The sequence below is a fragment of the Rana temporaria genome, chromosome 1, assembly GCF_905171775.1.
Source record: "Rana temporaria chromosome 1, aRanTem1.1, whole genome shotgun sequence".
Classification (NCBI taxonomy): Eukaryota; Metazoa; Chordata; class Amphibia; order Anura; family Ranidae; genus Rana; species Rana temporaria.
The window spans coordinates 559,965,956-559,975,035 of record NC_053489.1 but is presented as its reverse complement, the minus strand read 5'-3'; positions in this window follow the sequence as shown (position 1 = coordinate 559,975,035).

The window sequence follows — 9,080 nt, the reverse complement described above, 5'->3', positions numbered from 1 at the left end:
ACTCTAAACTGGTAACCTGTAGGCATTTTTAAAGTGTTGCCTATGGAGATTTTTTAAATACCTAAGTTTGGCGCCATTCCACGCAAATTTTAAGACATAATATGTTGGGTATTTATGGCGCAACATCTTTCATAATAATAAAAAAAACGGGGCATATATTTTGTCTTGTTTTTTTTTTTTTTTTTTTTTTTCTTTTTTTTTTTTTTTTTTTTTCATTAATTGTATTTTTTCCAGAATACTGCATTTAAAAAAACCGCTGTGCAAAAACAATGTGACATAAATTGCAATGACCGTCATTTTATTCTCTAAGGTGTCTGATTTAAAAAAAAAAAAAACTGTTTGTGGGTTCAAAGTAATGTCAGAAAAAGGCCTGGCCAGCAAGTTTAAGCAATCACTTCAATACTTCTAATATGTATACATTGTAACCGCAATCCTTGAATGGGTAGCAGTGATATCACATATGTTGCATGACCTTTACGTGTGATAAAAGCAGTCACAATGAATTGGTTACTTTAGCAGCTTTTATTATTTCTCACATATGTCTTTTCAAAACATTCACTTCAAGTACCAAAATATTGCATAGGTACAAAAATATTTTCTGGCTGTAAACCTTGGTCATGGAATCTGAACAAGGCACATACAGCGAGGGGGGGAAAACTTATTTGATCCCCTTCTGATTTTGTATGTTTGCCCACTGAAAAAAATTATTTCTATAAATCCAGAAAAACGCATTTTAATGAGTGAAAAGTATTTAATCTCCTATCAATCAGCAAGATTTCTGGCTCCCAGGTGTCTATACAGGTAACGAGCTGAGATTAGGAACCCTCTTAACGGGAGTGCTCTTAATCTCAGCTTGTTACCTTTTATAAAAGACACCGGTCCACAGAAGCAATCAATCCGATTCCAATCTCTCCATTATGGCAAGACCAAAGAGCTGCCCAAGGATGTCAGGGACAAGATTGTAGACCTACACAAGGCTGGATCGGGCTACAAGACCATCTCCAAACGGCTTGGTGAGAGGGTGACAACAGTTTGCGCGATTATTCGCAAATGGAAGTAACACAAAATAACTGTCAATCTCCTTCGGTCTGGGGCGCCATGCAAGATCCCGCCTCGTGGAGTTTCAATTATGAGAATGATGAGGAATCGGCCCAGAACTACACAGGGGAATCGTGTCAATGATCTTAAGGCAGCTGGGACCATAGTCACCAAAGAAAACAATTGGTAACACACTACTCTGTGAAGGACTAAAATCCTGCAGCGCCCGCAAGGTCCCTCTTAAGAAAGCACATGTACAGGCCTGTCTGAAGTTTGCTAATGAACATTTGACTGATTTTAGAGGAGAACAGGGTAAAAGTGTTGTGGTCAGATGAGACCAAAATCAAGCTCTTTGGCATCAACTCAACTCGCCGTGTTTGGAGGGGGAATGCTGCTCAAGAACACCATTCCCACCATCAAACATGGAAGTGGAAACATTATGCTTTGGGGGACCACATCAAAGGGACGATGGACGGGGGCCATGTACTGTTAAATCTTGGGTGAAAACCTTCTTCCCTCAGCCAGGTCATTGAAACTGGGTCATGGATGGGTATTCCAGCATGACAATGACCCAAAACACAAGGCCAAGGCAACAAAGGAGTGGCTCAAGTAGAAGTACATTAAGGTACCGGAGTGGCCTTGCCAGTCTCCAGATCCTAATCTCCATAGAAAATATGTGGAGTGAGCTGAAGGTTCGAGTTAAAAATGTTGGCGCCTCGAAATTTTAATGACTTAGAGAGGATTCTGCAAAGAGGAGTGGAACAAAATCCCTCCTGAGATGTGGGCAAAGCTGGTGGCCAACTACAAGAAATGTCTGACCTGTGATTGCTAACAAGGGTTTTGCCACAGTCATGTTTTGCGAAGAGGTCAATTGCTTATATCGCTCACTAAAATCAATTTATAACTTTTTTGAAATGCATTTTTCTGGATTTTTTTTGTTAGGTTTATTTTAACAGAATACCAATCATTAAAAATTAGACTGATCATTTCTTTGTCAGTGGGCAAATGTACAAAATCAGCAGGGTATCAAATAAGTTTTCCCTCTCTGTAAATCTGTAGTGTTTACTTGTCTCTCTTTAAAGCTCTAAAGCTGTCCATACATTATACAATTTTCTTGTTCAGTTTCCTTCAACTATGTAGTGCAAGGGCCTGTCTGATTGCATACAAATTGAAATGGTTTAGGTTTCACCTCATGTTATGTGGTTTTGGTAAATCTAAAGGAAAATTGTATAATGTATGGTCAGTCTTAGCCGGAGAACCAGCGCCGGTTCCTGCATCGCATCTCCCCTGCAGGCAGTTCGCGCTGCCCTCTGCGAACCGCTGTGGGTGTCAATACAAAGTTAATGACAGCTCCAGTTCGGTTCACAGATCGCAGTGAGATCCGGTTCCAATGCGGGGAAGCAAGGTTCCTGCACTTTGATCAGCAATGTGGGTGTGAATTACATGCAATGTCTGTGTTCGCATACGTGTGAACCCTAAAGCCTCATACACATGGTACGATTGTTGGCCAACAGAGCATCTGATTTTTTGTCAAAGGGGCGTGTGCCAGGATCTTGCCTACTAACAGTACACAATTGTCGTGCCACAAACGCGAACTACGAGGAATTTCAGCTCTTGAGCGCCACCCTTCTGCTAATTTTGTATTTTGGGGAGCATCGATTCTGTGCTTGCATGTTTGTACTTTCAACTTTTGTGTGACAGATTTGTGTACTGACCATACAAAAATCGGACGTCACACCGCTGTCCGCCGAACATTTACTAGCCTGTCATCCAACATTTGTTGGTGGAAAATTGGACAACAATTGTCAAAAGGCGTGTACTAACGGTAAGATTTTAGGACAACAGTCTGTCAACAGACAATCCTCTGCCAACAATCGAACTGTGTGTACGAGGCTTTAGTGTCGTCTTCTCTCTTGTGCTTCATTAATCTGTAATCAGAATGAGTCCCTTCTGAGAAGTTTTCCGGACACATGAGATACATTTGTGATGGGGGAGGGAGCTTGGCACACAGCTTGTCTATTCAGAACACAGCCCTGTATCCTTCCTCCTTTCATGTGCCGTGTGTGGAGGGGGTGTGTCACACAGTGTATTCTGTAAGAGCTATAACTGCAGCTCTCTGCCCCCTCAGAAGGATTTTATCACAGATAACAGGGGCATGTAATTTACATTTTTGAACACATTTTTAACAGCAGGGTCTGTTCCTGCACCCAACAAGAGTAACTGTGAGGGGTTACAGTGTTCTGTCACCACCAACACCCCAGGCCCAATTTTTTTACACTTGTTTGGGAAATGTAATTGCAATCTTTGAAATAATATTTAACAGCAAGGCCCGTTCCTGCGCCCAACAAGAGTAACTGTGAGGAGGAGTTAGTGTTCAGGCACCACCAACACCCAATTTTTTGCACGTTTGACTGGGGCATGTAATTACAATTTTTTTTTTTTTAATTAAACATACATACAAATATGTCAAATTAAATCCATCCTTGCACCTCTTGGACTAAAGTAACTTGGCATATAATAAACAAAGCATAATACATGGATACATTTTACACATCAAATTGTTTGCCCCCTAATATCAGTCAAACTATGGCAGCTTCCTCTATACAGCATCAAATTATCTTTCTTTTATGCACTCATTTATTCTCTTCTACCCTTTGCTCCGATCTATCTCCTCTACCCCACTCCTCTCCACTAGGTAAACCATCATATAATTGATTACTAGGTTTTATCCAACATGATCATACTTTACCAAACCTTTGGAGTATACCTCTATGCTTATATGTTAATTTTTCTCTTTTACGTATATAGTTAAGTTTCTCAACCCATTGTTTATGGGTTGGAGGATCAGCAAATTTTTGTAAAATAACTATGTGCTAAATATAAAGATCTTATCCACGTAGTATGTATCTCTACTGGTAGGGATTATTCCCAGTAGTGCAAGTTTGGGTGTTCCTGTTATCTCAGTGGAGCATAATAAATTTAGGGTTATAAATATATTTTCCCCAATAATGATGAAGCTTTGGACATCGCCAGAGCATGTGGATAAGTGAACCATTAAATAAAGAGCATTGTTGGCATAATGGTGTTACCGTATATACTTGAGTATAAGTCGAGGACCTAATTTTACCACAAAAAAACTGGGAAAACTTGGACGCCTGTCAAAAATACAGGTACACTGACTCGAGAATAAGCCGAAGGGGGTATTTTCAGCCCTAAACAAGGGCTTAAAAACTTGGCTTATACTCGAGTATATACAGTGTTCTCTATTATTTGTAAATTAGAATAATGGTCTTATTGATCCTTGTTTCGTGCAAGTAGCCGAAATTGCCTTTCATAGTATTTTAGTGTGTATACTGTAATTGGATTTTTGAGCTCTGGATCTGGAATGCGTGGCGTATTTGAAGTTATTGGTAGAAGTTTTTATTCGTAAACTGATAGCGGCCATTAAAAAGAAGTAAGCATCCCCTTCATATAACTCAGGGGTGGGCAATTATTTTTTCGATGGGGCCACATGAGAAACTAAAAATATTTTGGAGGGCCGGGCCAAAAGGCTAAACTCAATACTGCATAAAATCAATTGTATTTCTTTATAAAAAGCAGTAAATATCATTGTTGGACAACTGGTACGAGTACTTGTTATAGACATGGCACAGGAGGGGGACAGAGGCTGGGGACATGACACAGGAGGGGGACAGAGGCTGGGGACATGACACAGGAGGGGGACAGAGGCTGGGGACATGACACAGGAGGGGGACAGAGGCTGGGGACATGACACAGGAGGGGGACAGAGGCTGGGGACATGACACAGGAGGGGGACAGAGGCTGGGGACATGGCACAGGAGGGGGACAGAGGCTGGGGACATGACACAGGAGGGGGACAGAGGCTGGGGACATGACACAGGAGGGGGACAGAGGCTGGGGACATGGCACAGGAGGGGGACAGAGGCTGGGGACATGACACAGGAGGGGGACAGAGGCTGGGGACATGACACAGGAGGGGGACAGAGGCTGGGGACATGACACAGGAGGGGGACAGAGGCTGGGGACATGACACAGGAGGGGGACAGAGGCTGGGGACATGGCACAGGAGGGAGACAGAGGCTGGGGACATGGCACAGGAGGGGGACAGAGGCTGGGGACATGGCACAGGAGGGGGACAGAGGCTGGGGACATGGCACAGGAGGGGGACAGAGGCTGGGGACATGGCACAGGAGGGGGACAGAGGCTGGGGACATGACACAGGAGGGGGACAGAGGCTGGGGACATGACACAGGAGGGGGACAGACGCTGGGGACATGACACAGGAGGGGGACAGAGGCTGGGGACATGACACAGGAGGGGGACAGAGGCTGGGGACATGACACAGGAGGGGGACAGAGGCTGGGGACATGACACAGGAGGGGGACAGACGCTGGGGACATGACACAGGAGGGGGACAGACGCTGGGGACATGACACAGGAGGGGGACAGACGCTGGGGACAGGCAGCCACTGTTTAATCAATAACAATTGATTAAACAGTGGCTGCATGTGATGGCACAGTGGCTGCGTGTGATGGCACAGTGGCTGCGTGTGATGGGCACAGTGGCAACAATTGATGGCACAGTGACTGCGTGTGTTGGCACAGTGGCTGCGTTTGATGGGCACAGTGGCTGCGTGTGATTGGCACAGTGGCTGCGTGTGATGGGCACAGTGGCTGCGTGTGATGGGCACAGTGGCTGCGTTTGATGGGCACAGTGGCTGCGTTTGATGGGCACAGTGGCTGCGTTTGATGGGCACAGTGGCTGCGTTTGATGGGCACAGTGGCTGCGTTTGATGGGCACAGTGGCTGCGTGTGATTGGCACAGTGGCTGCGTGTGATTGGCACAGTGGCTGCGTGTGATTGGCACAGTGGCTGCGTTTGGGAACAGTGGCGACAATTGATTGCACAGTGGCTGCGTGTGATTGGCACAGTGGCTGCATGTGATTGGCACAGTGGCTGCGTGTAATTGGCACAGTGGCTGCGTGTAATTGGCACAGTGGCTGCGTGTGATTGGCACAGTGGCGACAATTGATGGGCACAGTGGCTGCGTGTGATGGGCACAGTGGCTGCGTTTGATGGGCACATTGGCTGCATGTGATTGGCACAGTGGCTGCGTGTTATTGGCACAGTGGCTGCGTTTGGGAACAGTGGCAACAATTGATTGCACAGTGGCTGCGTGTGATTGGCACAGTGGCTGCGTTTTGGAACAGTGGCAACAATTGATTGCACAGTGGCTGCGTGTGATTGGCACAGTGGCTGCGTTTTGGAACAGTGGCAACAATTGATTGCACAGTGGCTGCGTGTGATTGGCACAGTGGCTGCGTGTGATTGGCACAGTGGCTGCGTTTGATGGGAACAGTGGCTGCGTGTGATTGGCACAGTGGCTGCGTTTGATGGGCACAGTGGCGACAATTTATGGTGGCACAGTGGCTGCGTGTGTTGGCACAAGTGGCTGCACAAGTGGCTGCCCTGCCTACCATGGGCGTCCGCAGAACTTTTTTCAGAGGGGGGCAACATTTTAAGGTCTGGTCGTGTGATCTTACCTTTGTCAGTCAACAGCGGCTACAGGGGAGAAAGTGCTTGGCGATGGCTGATAAAGCCTGATGAGCAGATGTCACCCATCGATTCCTATGTCACAGTTGTTATTGGTGCTCGCTCCTCTCCCCTGCATACGCTGCTGGATCACACAGGTGAGATAACATGACCAGATTGGAACAGTCTGAAAATAGGTTAGTCCGCATAGGTGTTAGGGGTAAGGGGGCGGGGGAAGTTTTTAAGGCTAGCGTAAGCTGGAATTCTACTTTCAATCTACCCTCCTTATTGGTGGCTTGTGGCAGTTTTAAAGCAGAGCTCGACCCAAAAGGGGAAGCTCCACTTGTTTGCACCCTCCTCCCTTCCTCTGCCACATTTGGCACTTTTTGGGGAGAGAGTGTACCTGGATTTGCTGTAGCGATCTGAGCCACATGCAGAACCATGAAAAATATGCTGCGAGCGACCACAGCAAGTAAAGGTATAAATAAACATACAATCAAGCAATCAATCCATTACAAAAAAAACTACACCTGCATGGTGCAGCATTGGCTCAAGCCAGTGGAGATTTTAAAATCTATATGGACACAAAAGCATCTTTATGCTGTTATGCCCATATAGCTGCTTTTGTGCCCATATAGATGCTGGTGTGCCTCTATATGGGTGCAACATCATCTATATTAGGCACAATAGCAGTTATATGGGCACAATGGCATAAAGATGATATTCTGTCCATATAACTCTTTGTGGCCATACAAATGCTACTGTCTCCTATTGTGCCCAGTGACACTGACCTTGCAATGCTGCCAGTGTCGGGACAAGGTTATCTGGTGACCAGGGTGAAGATGCCAAACTGTGCTAAATTTTGAGTGTCTTCAGTTAGCCTAAAATACAGATTTCTTGTAAAAAATTAACAGCTACATACAGAATGCCCAAAATGATTTATACTGAGCAAGAGAGAGATTTTTAGACATTTGTAACTGACCTTAAATAATTTGTAACTGATCACATGCTTGGTCAGACATGAATTTTTGCAGATGCTCACCTCCTTTGCAATCAAAACATTTAACATTAAAAATGTCCATTACAGATTTGTAATGAGCCTGGGAAGTAGTAGAATTGTCCTGGTCTGGGTTCTTATCAGAGTTGCTGGATACTGATAATTAAACAGTAATCTGCAAACACTGATTACAGACAGACCATGGCACAGAAACAAGCTGACACTAACCTAACTTGTTCTACAAATATAAGTTGGCATTTCACCTGGCAGCTTCCAAGGCTTGATTCAGGAACTTCTTAGCTGGCCTGGGGTGGGCTCTGGTGACTGCTGGGCTGGACAGGGGCTGCTGAGAGAACGTTATCTTCTTGCTCCGCCCACCCTCACTGCTGCTCTGACTGATCACTCTGACTTGGACAGCAGCCAAACCTGGGGGGATCGTCCTTCTCCTGTCTAGTACGGCTGCAGCTACAGAGAATGAGGCACTCAGTTCAGTGTGCGGGCTGTATAAGAGTTCAGAACACGGGGTAGTGTGACAGCTGGGCAAGATAAGATGCTGAAGAGCTTCTCCTGAGTGTTCTGAGCATAGTGCAGCTCGCATCTGGTGCCCCCCTCTCCTCCCCACCGTGCCTGCAAGGACTGCTCAGGAATCTCACTGTCTGTGTGCAGACACCTTGCCGATTCCAGGCATGCTGCCTACTGTTATCACCACGGCAGGGAACATTAAGACAGCGTTCGTTTGAACAGCTGTTTTCCCCGCTGCGCATAGACACTCCCCCTTGGACGGATCTGTCCAATCGCGAGCAAGGGGGAGTGTCTATGTGACTCCCCCTTGCTCGCGATTGGACAGATCCATCCAAGGGGGAGTGTCTATGCGCGGCGGGGAAAACAGCTGTTCAAACGAACGCTGTCTGTAATGTTCCCCGCCGCAGTGATTAACGTGGCAGCGGCGGCGATTTCGGCGGGGGGGGGGGGGCGGATTAAAAGGTCCGCCGGGCCGTATACGGCCCGCGGGCCGTAGTTTGCCCAGGTCTGATATAACTGATGCAAGAATATTATACCCACTTTTTTCCAATCTAATAATTCAGAAAGTCTATTCAATTCAGAAAGGTAGTAGTTATCCCATATAGGCATATGTTTTGTATAGCCCTTATGCTCAGTATTATATACTGCAGTTTGGAGTATATAGTGCAGTCTGTCTGAATTTCTCACTTCCTGTTCCTCCTTAGTAAGCTGGTTTGGCTGACGAACCCACAGCCAGATGATGGGGGCAAGCTTACTGAGCAGAAACAGGAAGTGAGAAATTCAGACAAAGAAAAAAAATTTTTAGAAGGGAAATTGAAGGAAAAGTTAAAGGGTCACTAAAGGAAAACATTTTTTTTTTTTTTGCTGAAATGACTGTTTACAGGGTATAGAGACATAATAGTTAACTGATTCCTTTTAAAAATGATTAAAAATAGATAAACAATCATATAATGTACCTGTAGTTTAGTTT